Source organism: Ambystoma mexicanum, chromosome 5q, assembly GCF_040938575.1.
Source record: "Ambystoma mexicanum isolate Mex_15411 chromosome 5q, UKY_AmexF1_1, whole genome shotgun sequence".
NCBI lineage: Eukaryota > Metazoa > Chordata > Amphibia > Caudata > Ambystomatidae > Ambystoma > Ambystoma mexicanum.
In genome coordinates, this window is record NC_090933.1 from 1,042,788,629 (window position 1) to 1,042,803,004 (window position 14,376).

Below are 14,376 nucleotides of genomic sequence, written 5' to 3' on the forward strand. Positions count from 1 at the left end.
CCAGCACCTTAATCATTCGACTGCTATTTCCTATTGGGATTGCAAACTATTACAAGGTTATGAAGCATACTTGTATAATGTCAAACCAAAAGCAGAGCGTACACTGGTCTTTAAACCTGGCTCCGACATTCAAATACTGGCCACTTGCACCTCTAAATGGGGTATTACGCCAAAAGATTCCTGCCCGTATTGTATTGGCACTAGCAAAACTGAAATTCACTTTTAACTGCTCTATCCTACTTACAAAAGGTAGTGAATGCAATGCCGAAAACCAAGGTTTAAATGCAGCAAGGATTTGTAACGTTAACGTAGCAGTAACTGTGTAAAAGAACAGAAAGTAGCACTCCAAAGGTTGAACTTTGGACTGGATCCTTACACTCAACTGTACACAAAGATCATGACTGTACCTTGGTCTGACCATTTCATCATTGAATTTGAGCTATCTCATGCCTTCCAATCACCCAACCCTGCCCTACCCAACTGCCTACCTTCAGCTGCAATACGAGCAGACTCAAAGGCAGCCTTTCACCCACCCTTTCCAAACTTCTCTCTCAGAGACTCCCCGCCAGACACCTACAATGCTCATGCCTCCCAGATTCTCTCGGTCCTCACGCGCACCATTGACCAACATGCCCCTTTGCAACCTATTAAACCCAAAATAGGCAGAAGACCTAATTAGTGATTCTCAAACTCACAACACTCAACGCAAACGTGCCCTCGGACACGCGGAAGCAATACCATCACCCACTAACCTCAGAGCCCTCCTCGTCTTTCACTACATCTAATGCCAACTCCTTCAATACTAGGATCACAGAGACCAGCTCTAGCGCTAAAGAACTATTCACCATCCACAAGGAGCTAGAAGACCATTTTTCAGCATCCTCTCCAGTCCACATTGACAAAGTCTGGTGCTCCAATAGCCAAACTGCCCTCTCCAACAAAAACGATTCACTGAAAATCGAGGCCAGGAAACTTCAGATCCATGCCAAACCACTCTCTTGCACCTTCCCTTACCTGCCCGCCTATCCCCAACCTTCCCACCTTGCACTTTTGTCCAGTCTTTACAAAAGATGTCCCCACCGCCACCACCATGCACCTCAAACCATCCAATTGCAAAGGTGATGCATGCCCGGCCCACATTCCCAAATGCTGTGCCGCCACTCTCGCCCCATCACAGACTTTGTGAATGCCTGCTTTGCCACCAACAACGTCCCCTCCTGCCTTAACTGCTTGGATCTTGCCCCTCATGAAGAAACCCTCTATTGACCTCTCCCTCCTCACTACCATCCTATCACTACGGTACACTTCCTCCGTAAAATTCTAGACCACATTGCCTATACCAAGATCCAAACCCACCTTGATCATCATCAGTTTCTTGGTTCAAGACAATTGGGTTTCAGACCCAACAGCACAGAAACTGCACTCTTGCAGCTCAAAATCCAACTCGATAACGTCTGTGGCTCAGTTAACATTGCCATCCTGCTCCTCCTCGACCGCCCAGCTGCGTTTGACATGGACCACGACATCCTCTGCCAACACCTCCTTACTTCTCACACCAAGCCTCCTAATGGATCAAATCAATCCTGACTGAATGCATTTCCAGGGTCTTTATAAACAATTTCACAGCAGACTGCATTCCGGTCCCCTGCAGGATCCCTTAGGGATCTTGCATTTCACCTTCTCCTTACCATACTTATACTAAGACGCTCTTTGACCACGTTGATGCACCGGGCATTCCTTACACTAACTTTGCCAATGAAACGCAAGTCCTACATCCAATATCTGGTAACTACGCCCTGGATGTTGTATCAGTATCATCCATAACTGAATGGCCGCCCACAACCTACGCGTAAACTATGAGTAAGCCAAGCTCCTTATCGTAGGCTCAGCTCACCACATAAGCGCCCTTGACCCATCACCCTTCCTATTGACGGAATTACCATCCAGGTGTCCAAACAAGTGAAGACCCTGGGGGGGTTGACCTTGATGACAAGCTCAACATGTCCCGCCATATCAGTGCACCAGCCTCCTAACACTATCTCCATGAGAAGGAAATTCATCTTGCAGCAAAACTGCTCAACACTTGACTGTGCGATTATTAGCAGTAAGTTAGACTACTGCAACCTTCTGCTGTCATGAACCTATGCGAAAAACCTACCAAAACTGCAATTATTGCAAAACAAAAACCGTGGAGCAGCCCTCGGCCTAAAATGCTATGCCCTCATTTCTACATCAAGAATAGGCGCACTGGTTTCCTATAAACGCAAGAATCGTATTTAAAACACTGACGATCAATCACTGATGTCTACACAAGAAAGCCCCCTCTTAACTTATCCCACACATCTCAGCCAAGCCAGCTACACGCTCCCTCTAATCCTCGACCAAACTTGCCTTATGCCCATTTCAACCTCAAGCGAGTGGGAGGATCCAGCTTCAATGTCACCGCCCTAACCATGAGGAACACCCTTCATGATCACATCAGAACAAACCTTCCTTCAGTCTTCAAAAAACTCTTAAAAACATGGCTGTTAAATATCCATAACCTGTATGTACTTTGCTCAACACCTATTGTCTTTCTGTAACCACCTAATCTGTACATGTGCCGTGACACCCTCTGGTTTGGGCGCTATATCATATGAAATAAATAAATTGGTTCCACCAGTGGCAACCTTTGTTTTTCGGGAATAGATCAAGAAATTGAGCAAGTAGGACCACCGATTAATTTTATATGTCAACATGCATTTTAACAAATTTTAACTGCTATCTCATTGAAAAATAGTAAACAATACTGTTTTTTTTGATCGCCGTGGAAACTTTATGGCACTATTTTGCATGTTTTAAATGTTTTATATATTAGCATTTCTGATTTAGGTTTGTTTTTAACATGTTTATATTTGGTTTATTTTATCGAATCCATTTGTAAGACTTGCAACGTTGATTTTTATGGCTTACTGCCGAATAAAGTAAAGTATAAGTGAAAAGATCATTGGTGCAGGACAAAAGATAGCATCCTTAATTGTGCACGTATTCTGAAAATGTGCTTTATGGGGGAGGGGATTCAGTTGAGGGGAAGGGTAGGGGGCTGGCTTCATGCATCTTGTAGATCTTTTGCATGAAGCCAGCCCCCTACCCTTCCCCTCAACTCCCCTCCCACTGCAGAGCAGGAGGAATCTTTCCTGGAGTGAATATATAAGTTTCTTTATCGATACAAACTTGTTATAATCTAGAATAGTCCCGACTCACCACCCATCGTCCCTCCCCAATTGTCTTTTCGTGATCGTGAATAGAAAAACACAACACAGAGAAACCTCTATGGTACTTACGTGAAAGCAGCTTCAGATTCAATGACTGTTGGGAAGCGAAAGACAAACATTTGCTCAACACAAATGTAACAAGTACTGGATTATACATTTCCAGGCAGGTAACCCTGTGGCCTACAGGCATGGTGTGCTACTCTGCTTTAGAGCAGTCAATCTTGGGTTTATTTGAAGAGGATAAGCCTGTGCCTGAAAAGTCCTTGGATGTGAACATCCTCTTCCTGGGCTAAAAACTAGAGCAACTGTCAGAACGGTCCTTTCTGTCTTTAGCTGTGACCTGGAAGCTTTAGAATCGTGGTCTGCTTCTGCTGCTGTTTAGTTATGGCCAACAGAGATTTGGTGGTAGGGTATCTGTCTTTTCGTGGGTGACCACCGAGTCTGTGGACAAACTGCAGCACATCAATTTGTAAGGACCATACCATTGACATTTTGATTCCAAAGCGGTTTGCACCCTCTTCCTTCTTGGATGCGGTTACACATGTCAGAGTAGACTAAGAAGATGCAGACATTCCATGCGACAGATACCCCAACACCACAGGTAATTCGCTGGATTTGAGCACAGAAATATCTTCTGAAGGGGCTCTGAACTTTGTATTCAATAGTTTATTTATGTGCTGAATTGTTTGCTGTTCTTCCCATATTATCTTTGATTTGGGACGGCCACATTGCTGTAGGGGGAATGCAAAACCTTTGATTTTATCGACTGGACTTACACCAGAACATCTGGTTCTATCAGCAGCGGCTGAGAGGATCTGGAGGTTTTTGTACCACACGATTCCCTAAACCATTTAGTGAAGGCCCTTAATTGAGGCTAAAGCCTCTTCATAGTCCCCCTCAGTCAGTGTGTTCAAAGGCATCTGGCCCTTTCACCTAGGCTGCATGCACCTGCAACGGCATGATCTACATACACATGCGCAGTGGTCAAGGCTGGCCTGGAATGTGGCACGGCCTTGCTTTGACTAGTTTGGGCCACTCCCCCCTCAGCATGGCTCGCAGGGGAGCCACACATTGTGTTACACCAATGAGATAGGAGGCCGTCTGGGAACAGGGCTTGACAACATTGTACTCAGCACGTTCAAACCCATCCTGGGTGCACTTATGGAGCATACTGGAATTGGGCCTTGATGAGCACATTTAACCCAAGCATTCACATACTCTGTAGGTAGTGATTTCTGGGCATTGATGAAGGGCATGATAGCTTTACTGGGCATACTGGAACGCAAACCAGATGCGTTTTCTGCCCATGGATTCGGATATTTAAAGACTTCTTACACACAACAGAAGTTGGTCTTTATATGGGTCTAAACATAATACTGAGTGAGCAAATAAAGGATGTCTTGTGTATAAAAACGGCACTGTTTGCCACTAAATATCACAAGTAGTCATTGGTAGTGAACCTCTAAATACACTAGGTAATTGCAAAGTTTTCACTGTCACCTCCACAAAAAAAAAACGTACCCAACATTTTGCAAAATGTTGTAGAGAACCTTAAACGCCATAAACAACTTAATTTCAAATTATGTTAAAAGCCATTAAAATGTACCATTCCTGGGTCTCCAAATACGGTTACTAACTGCTCCTTAACGTGAATTTTTAGCAATACGTAGGTCATACTTCTATTTCATGTTGCAATCTGTTTGTCAACACCTGAAAACAAACATTTTATGCAGTGGCATCATCAAAATAGGTAGTGGAATTGAGACCAGATACTTAACATTGCAGAAAAGGTCATTGCATATTCTTTGGACTTCATGGCAATGCGAGAAGGGATGTTATGACAGTTGGCAGTGGCGACATCACAAATGAACAGCACAAAAGTAATAAACACAAATTTTACAATGAAAAGAACCGCACTAAAGCGGACAAAAGACTTCTTTAACCATACATTTACAAGGATGCTCCATTGATCTTTAAAGGGTGCAGTCATGCATGCCTAGGGCACACTCAAAAGAACCATCATATATTAGGCACACTTCTTGCTCATGGAAGTAGAGTCTCAAATAGCAATTTGCTGCCATCTTAAAACTGTTAGAGCCTATCATGCAAGATATAGTCATGTGATGTGATGAATACCGCCTTATGACATACGATATCATCTGGCATTTATATTGCGCCCGTGTTTCTGGGCATGACAACACAAGGAGGGGAACAGAGGGAGGACAAAAATAACGATCTTACTAGGCCTCGTGTAATTCAGATCCCACAAGTGCAGGGAAGTGGAAGGGGAGAAAAGCTGAGGGGTGCAGGAGGGAGTGCAGGTAACTCAACAAGTGCAGCCAGCGGGTGGCTCATAAGTGCAGAGAGAAGGGACTAAGTTTGCAGATAGACCATAAGTGCTGGGGGAGCCCAGAGGCAGTGCGAGGGCAAGTGGATGTGCAGGAGCCTGGGCCCGAGTTCAGAGGGTCGCCAGGTAACCAGTGTGTGGAGAAGTCGGGACATCAGCAGGGGAGAGGAAGAGAGAAAGCTGAAGTGAAAAGGAAGGTCTTGAGTTGCTTCCAGTACCTGAGGTGGCTCTGCTCAAGTTTGAGAGAGGCTGATTCAGAGGGAGGCCCCAGCCGAAGAGAGATCTTCCCCAATCTCTGCTTGGAAAAACGCCTGACCCTCAGAGTTGGCAGTGGATGAGCTGAGAGCTCGAGAAGGGAGAGGTTTAGGTAGAGAGAGTGGAGGTAGTGCAGTCCTAGGCCACAAAGAGCCTTGTGGATGGATGCAAAGGGTCTTGAACTTCATCCTTGCTGCCACAGGGAGCCATTGAAGAGATTTCAGGGCTCGAGAGATACGATCATACAACAGGTACTTTGATAATAGGCTAAGCACAGTCTCCTACAACATAGCATAGTTTTGCCATCTTAGGATGAGACTCAAACACTGGATAAACATAACAACTGCCTCAACAGTTCAAGTGTTTCATTGTATGCCAAGTGCAGCCTCAATCACATCAGTGTGGTCGGGTAATTAAAGATTGGGATATTTCCACAGTGCAAACTGAAATTAATCACTTCTGTGCTATCTCATTTCGAGGATTTAAGGAAAAGAAGGCCCAATGAGGAAGTGATCTGCCAATGATCACATAGCTGGTCACGTGAAAATCCAGGATCTGTGCCCAGGTCACTTTGTCCAATTTACCTAGCAGAACACATCTTCTATCTTCTCAATTTTACACTAAAATTCTAACTTGTAGTTTGCGTTTAATAAAGTGAATTTGCAAAGAACCAAGACATCAATTAAATGAATCTGAAAATATAAAATTAATCTTCATCAAAACATTTGGGGAAACCAGTACGATTTATTGTGATACGGCTGCAAGATGTATACAGTTGCTAACGACAAGCACTTAGTTTACAGAGTAATCTCAATGCCTGACTCTACACTCCATGTCCTAAATGCAGAAAAGTACAAAGACATCAGAATTTTGCACGGTTTGCAATGACGTGTCAAACATGAAGCTGTAAAATGCCACACTTAAACTGCAACACACAAACGGAGCAATACAGATCCATACACAATTCGGAAGATGCCAAAACAAGTGCTATGGTGAACAATTTTATTTTCTCAATGGATAAAGTTCCCAATCCTGCAGGAACGGTTTTTGATGGTGGTTCCCACTGTATAAGCATGCGTACATTGGATTAGGTGAATGGGACCAAACGCACAGTTACAAGTCTCAAAACTGAGGGATTTACTTCAGACCAAAAGTGTCTTTTCCCTGAGCAATAACATGACTGAAAGTGTTTAGGCCATAGGTCGCAGAAGCAGTGGGTGCCAATAAGAGGAAGTGGCAGCAGCTGTCCTGAAATGAAGTTTGATTTCACGAAGGTTCCGATGTGGCTTTTTGGCTCAAAAAACACAAGCCTGCGCCCCCACCCGTAGTCCTACCCATTCGGAACTGTACCACAAACTCAATTCCCCACCTGATGTTCAAGCCGATATTGTCTGGTTGGCCATGGCACCACTTTCGAGTTTCACGATTAAATGAATGCTGAACTGACAAAAGGCAGGCCCCTCGAATCATATGTGAGAAATGATAGCAAATTGATGGGCAAAAGAAATTTCAGAATCTCGCCCATTCATTGCGTGCTGAAAGGACATTCTCTGTACATACGTTTCTTTGTGTCAGTAGGGTGTAATTATGCTTTAAACAATCAATGGAACATACAAATGCTTTTTGCAGTACTATCAAATATCTCATTACCACAGGTAAGGGTGCAAAGAGCAGAGAGATTAAAAAAAGCTTGCCACTGGGTGGGCAGGAGCATCCCTCACACATCCATTTTTCTCACACCTGCCTGTATGTGGGGGCGAGGGGGGTGGAGGGGTAGAGTCCTTTGGAGCCAGCCTGGCATTCACCCAATGACGTGGTTCTGGGGTGGAGGGCTGTAGGCGGATGAGGAGGGCGAGATCTCGTGAAGAGTTGCAAGAAGTTTTAATTTGGGCACAATTTGAGAAAAAGTGCTAGCCCAGCTCACGGTACATGGTTCGCATCAGTGCCTTTTCGTTAGCAGGTGTACTAAAGAATGCACTAAAGGTTCATTGGGATTGCCATATTGAAAAAAAGAATCAAAGGGTAGAGTGTCGTTGGTGCAGATGTGCCTGACATCACATGGGCACAGTGCTGTCTGGTACAGTCCATACTCTAGTACCAATTACTTGTCATGCTTTCAATTTTGATGGTTCTTCGTAAACACTTCGCAAGGTGCAAGCATTGCTGTAAAGGAGATCTCATCCTATTCTGTTGGACTAGGTGGAGCCACCCAGACGACGTTAAGAATGAGTGATAGGGAGTCAACAAGAATAGGGCGATGGAAATCTGGCTGGTGTAAGTGGTATGTTCACATGTACCTGTGGTAATATTTATTTTTCTGGCATTGATGTTTTGTCTCCCTCATTAATGAATAGTGGGACCATGCGCATGGTCTGGATTAATGGACACTTGTCACGAGAGCAGCCCTGCAGGTGAAAAAGAGACTACAAGCGACACCCTTTATTTCTGGTTTAGGGATGGTTGGATTGCAATTACCAAAACTGAGAAGAGTGATCAAAAAAAAGATGTGGGTCAGTTGGAGGTGCACTACCCGGATACATGAGAGGGGACGGACAGACAGGACAACACTGGGAAGAAGTGGGGTAAGGGAGCTGCTCGTTGCTGAGTCAGCATGTTTAGCCAATCTTTATTCGAGGACTGCTGTTGCATGGTCACAGATGATACCATGCAAACAAGGCCAAAACAACCTAGTTTCTATAGAGAACCAGAAACCAGAGAGACCAATAAGTGAAGCTGTACAACCTATAATTTCAGATCTAGTGATGAAAGCTAGCGTACAGCTAATTTAAGAACCACAGACAGCGGCGGAGACACAAAAGAAAACTGGAACGAATACTAGATTAAAAGAAAAGGAGATGACTAAGAAAATGCATCCTCCAAATGAAACAACGCTCACAACAACAAAGAATAAGCCAATAGATGTTCAACCGCAAATCGGAAGTTTCTCCATATTTGACAACAATGAGAACCGACTAGCAAACCACGTTGAAGCAAAAGGTGGAAACTCAAAAAATAACAAAGGGAGGAAAAAAGGTGCAAGGATCAAAGAGGATCCAGAGCATTTTTTACAAAATCTAACACTACCTATAATTTCAAATACCACAACTAAGAATGAGAAAGTAACAATGACTAAAAAACATTTAGATGAAGTTTGAAAAAAAGAAGGAAAGAAAAAAGGAAAATGAGAAGGAAACGGTGGCTGAAATGAAAGACCAACAAACTATAGATCTACTAATAAACCTTTCAACATAAAGTGCCGACGATAATGGAGACACCAAGAGAATACAGGAGACAAAATACCATCTGAGACTACTCAAGAAGCATTGTACATTGTGGATGCATCTACCCAAGGAGACAGATATCAGAGAAAGAGATATTAACATTGGATGATATCTCAACAACGGACTCAGAATCGACAAGAATCACAAGTGATATATCAAATTCAACGACTACTCAGGTAAATACCAGACTTAACCATCAAAGAAAGAAACGGCAGCAAAAAGATGAGATTAAATGACCGATATTCCGAGAAAATTCTCCTGAAGGAAATGATGAATATCATGGAAACAAAATGCACTTGGAAATGCTGATTTTTATAGATCCCTGACGAAAAGCAGCTTCCTACAGAGTTAAATTTGAACGATTTAGAGGAAAAAAAGATCCCTTAATGCTCAATCGGGCAAATATGCTAAAACTAATACTTGCAACAATTACGCTACGACATATCAATTCTCAGGATATACAAGTGGTAGAATTTCCTCTAGAGGACAAAACTGACCTAGTAGAAGTATAATTTAGCTCTCATCGTATATATGATTAAGTACTGAAGACAGCCAATACATTTCGAATCCTGGGATTTCAATGCTACGCAGAAGAGGATCGTCTGGACCAAAACGAATTAGAAATGTCAAATTACCATCAATAGAAAGGACACTAGGATAGAGGAAATCACTATTGAGGCATCGCGAGATAGCTTAGTGATGAATCAACTGAAAGAAACTCCGACAAATACAAATAAAAGATACATTAAACAAATGAAAGACCACCAATAACAATTAGAACATTTTATAAAACTCTTTATGTTCCTGGAATACAAGGGGATTTTCCCACCTATTTGGAAACAACCATAATGACTTCTTGGCATTTGATTTAATATGTTTCCAAGAAACATGGCTAACACACTCACCAACTTGTGAGGCTATATAACCTTACCCAATCCTGCAATTGCAAATGTGAAGGGTCGACCATCAGCAGGGCTCTTAACTTTCATTAAAATAGATGTAAATATTAAAATCATTGATTGGCCTCTGGCTCCCCCCTATGGTGCCCATATTTCACTGGAGCTTCGCCGACTCCATTGGCTCCCTGTGGTACAGCGAGTCAAGTTTAAGTCATTATGTATTGTCCACCAGGCAATTCACGGCTTAGGAGCGGAGTTCCTTCAATCTAAATTTTCCCGATATGTTTCGGAACGTAACCTTCGCTCCTCTACAACCAACCTACTTACGGTCCCCAGGTTTAACCGGGAAAGACTTGGCGGCAGAGCCTTTTCTATTGCCGCGGCCAAGCTTTGGAACACTCTTCCATTACCACTTAAATCTTTTGCTAATCATCTGGCTTTAAGGAAAGCCTTGACGACCACTTTGTTCTAGCTTTCTGCCCCTATTGTTTTTCCCTAGCTTGCAGCTTCCTTACCAGCGCCATAATGCCTTTGGGCGACTGTGCGCTTTATAAGTGTAGGTAACATAACATTGATGCCTTTAATTTGACTCCATTTATTCAAATAACGGTATGCCAAATAAGAACTAAAATGAGAAAATGATGATGAACAAAAAGGAAAAATAGCCATAATAAACATCTATTGAAGTGTAAAAGCAATACATGCAACAGCTTTTATTAATATATTATTAGCACAGATAGATGAATTACAGAACTCATATAGACATCTTGACATCATATGTGGAGACTAATATTTACCTATACACTGAAGACGGTACAAAAATTGAAGATAGAAAACTCCTGCCAAAAGCAAAAATTTGTAAACAAGAAATGATGAATCGAAAGATAGCAGCAAATAGCCCACACACATTTAATAACGATATAACAACTTTGTGTGGAAATGGGAAAACTGCTCTACTTGATTACAAATACATTTCAGAATCAATGTCAAAAATTGCAAAAAATTAATGTAATACCAACAACACAGAGCGATCACTTTAAAGTGACCATGCAATGGAAGTTGACTCACAAACAAAAAGAAATGATGCTATTGCAACCATTAAACCTGGTGAAAAATGCTCAGATTGTGAATAAAGGATTCCCAAATCGAAGAGCTGAAAACAATATTTCTGGATACAAATATAACCAATAACGAAAAATGTGCATATCCATGGCTACTGTTACCATACAGAAAAAAGACAAATTAAAGACGGAAAAAAAAATCGACACCTCCACGCATAACCCACAAATATCAGAAAGAAAAAACTAAGAACATTAAAATTGGGAACAAATTGGGTAATGAACAACTAAGCACAAACATTACAAATGGACGCTGAGAAAATGTTAATGACATTCAATCAAAAGGAACACCAGAGATTTGTGGAGTCTACTTAATAGGAATGAAGAATCCGAAAGCAATTTGATATCTACAGTAACGGAACACGCATGGATAGAGCACTTCTTAAATTTGTACTCTAAACCAGATCATTTAAACGAAAGTCCTGAAAAACCATCAATGGAACCCTGAAACTTACAGTGGTAATACACTGATCTACTGGAACTAATAAAACAACTAAATGGCTCAAGGGCTCCTGGTCCTGATGGTTTAAGCCACACAATACTTAAAAGACATCCAGAACAGTGGTGACAGATCTGTGGAACTATCTTTAAAATAGCAAGCAAACATGCGAAAGTCCCTATGACTTGGAAAACTGCCACAATAATTTGGATTTACAAAAAGGAAACAGAACAGACCCAGCCAACTATCGGCCCATTGCGTTGCTGGACCCATTGGGCAAATGATTTGCAAGTGCCCTCCAAAAGAACCTGACCAGATGGGCATCTGCAACGAACCAACTAGACTATCAACAAATCGGATTCACAAAACAAGTTGGAACTAACATAAATTTGACACTTTTGAATATGTTAGCATATAGATTACAAAATCAGACCTTTGCTATATTTATGGATCTTCAACAAGCCTTTGACTCAGTGAATCGACAAACTATGGATTAAACTGAAACAATGGCAATGCCCAAAAGCGATTTTAAATTCCATAATTGCACTATACTGGCAGACATCTGTAAAAGTGCGACTAACAAAAAAGGGAGCCATGTCAAGGGAAATAAAAACAGACAATGGTTTAAAACAGGGATTCCCACTTTCAGCTACATTGTTTATATTATACATATCAGATCTGAAAACGACAGAAGTAGCTACGATCAGCAATACACCAAAATTGAACGTCACAAAAAAATATACAAAGAACAGAAGTAATGTCATTAACCTACCAGACAGTTTCAAAGGAAAAAAATCTTGCCCATAAAAATAAAAGGTGAAAAAATGAGTTCAGTAAATACAGTAAAATATTTGGGGATATGGATTAACCAATTGGAAACAAAATTCATGTAGAAAAGCTTAAGATAAAAGTAACATTAGCATGTCAGGGATCCATAATCCACAGGAAATACCAAACATTTTCAATTAGACCATTGATGGCCTTCTATAAACAAAAAGTTGTGCCAATCTTAGCATATGGAAGTGAGTCCTTACTGAACATTCACCCAAAAACTTGGATCCAACTAGAAGCCATCTTCTGACGAAAAACCTTATCCCTACCAGCAACATACCCTATGCAGCGAATAAGATGAATTAGCACTAATTTCACTAGAAGCTATAGTCACATGGAAAAAGAATTATATATATATATATATATATATATATATATATATATATATATATATAAACTTTACTATAAGATAAAATACCAGCAATTGACATCTTCCACGAAAAAAAACCTTTTCTTAAATGACTACTATATGGGCAAAATCATGTAACCAAATGAAGAACTTAGAAATATCTACAGAACTACTAATAAATCAGCCAACCAAAGCAAAACTGAAACTACAACAAAACGATTGGATACAAACATCAAATGATATCAGAAAATATCAAATGAACATACATCCGGAGGTAGAAACAAGAGCGATAAACTAAATGCCATCATATTTAACATTATTTCATGACGACACACCAGAGATATGTTCTTAAGATGCGGCTAAATGTTCTACCTACGAAAGAATATCTACAACAAAGTAAACAAATAGGACGAGAAGAAGCAGGATGCCGCTACTGTAAACAGCAAGAGACAAAAGAAACCCTGACACATCTAATTATAGAATGTGAAGAGCTAAAAGAATTGAGATAGATTTGCAAACCTACCACATTTACAAAAAAACTGAATTGGCGGAGCGACGGACATACATTTTACTAGGGTCTAATAAGATTACAATCAGAATTATACAATTCCGGGTCACTATTATGAAACTAAACAGTGCAGTATAAATTAATGTAACATATGACTGATCCTAAAGACTGGACGTATATAATATGAAATATTTTGCTAGCCGTGGACACACATAGTGTTTGATGGTGTACTTTTTTTTCTTGTTTGACTAGGATGTGATGGCTTTCTCCTCTTTTTGACTGTTCTCTCGTTTCCTATTTTGTTTTTCTTCTCTTTATATTCTCTCGCAAATTGATGAATGTAAGATGTAAATAATGAATAATGAAGTTTGTAAACAAACTAAATCATTTTAAATAAAAATAATAAAGAGGATATCATGGAAAGAATAGAGAACACCAGGGTAGGAGAAGTCCTTGAATGCACCCGTCAGGAATTTTAACCGGGAGATGGCAAAACTCACTTTGCGTAATGGGAAGTAGAGAAGCACTCATCACATGTTACACTTACCAAAATGGGGCACAGACTTAACATGAAATCTTTCGTTAAGCTTGTTGTGGTGGGGTGAAGTGCTCGGATAATAGGGAGATCTATTTGTCCTGTGATAAGTGATGTCTGATGAAGCGGTCACTTTCATTCATAAACTGTAAGAGATTTCTGTCCCGAGTAGGCATTCCGGACAGACGGGCACAGTGTGGAGGGGCCGAGTGCCCAGGAAACTGGTGCAGCAGCTTTGAATTGACCACAATGGTGGCATTGGGATGAGGGGGCAGGGGAGAAGAACTTAATGGTGACCTCACAGCCGGTCTGATGGCAGCAGGCTGGATCACCTATCAGATGCAATATAAAATTGTGTGGGTCAAGGCCATGTTATGCAGCTTAATGTTTTTTAATTTGATGCTCATCTTTTAATATGCATGTTCTTTGATTATGTTAGCAGTGTGTCTGCAAAGAAAATGAGGCCTAGGTCATTTCCAACAAGATTAGTTATTCACTGTTTTTGTGGGATGATGGGAGAGCCTTGCAGACAGCCCAACGCCATACTTCATGAGAAAAAT

The 14,376-nt window shown here is 41.2% G+C and overlaps 1 protein-coding gene across 1 annotated transcript in view; it reads right to left on the reverse strand.

Moving 5' to 3' along the window:
• Positions 1–14,376, reverse strand: part of EXT1 (exostosin glycosyltransferase 1) — a 616,826-nt gene that overhangs the window by 139,535 nt on the left and 462,915 nt on the right. The gene's annotated exons all lie outside the window — the stretch shown is intronic.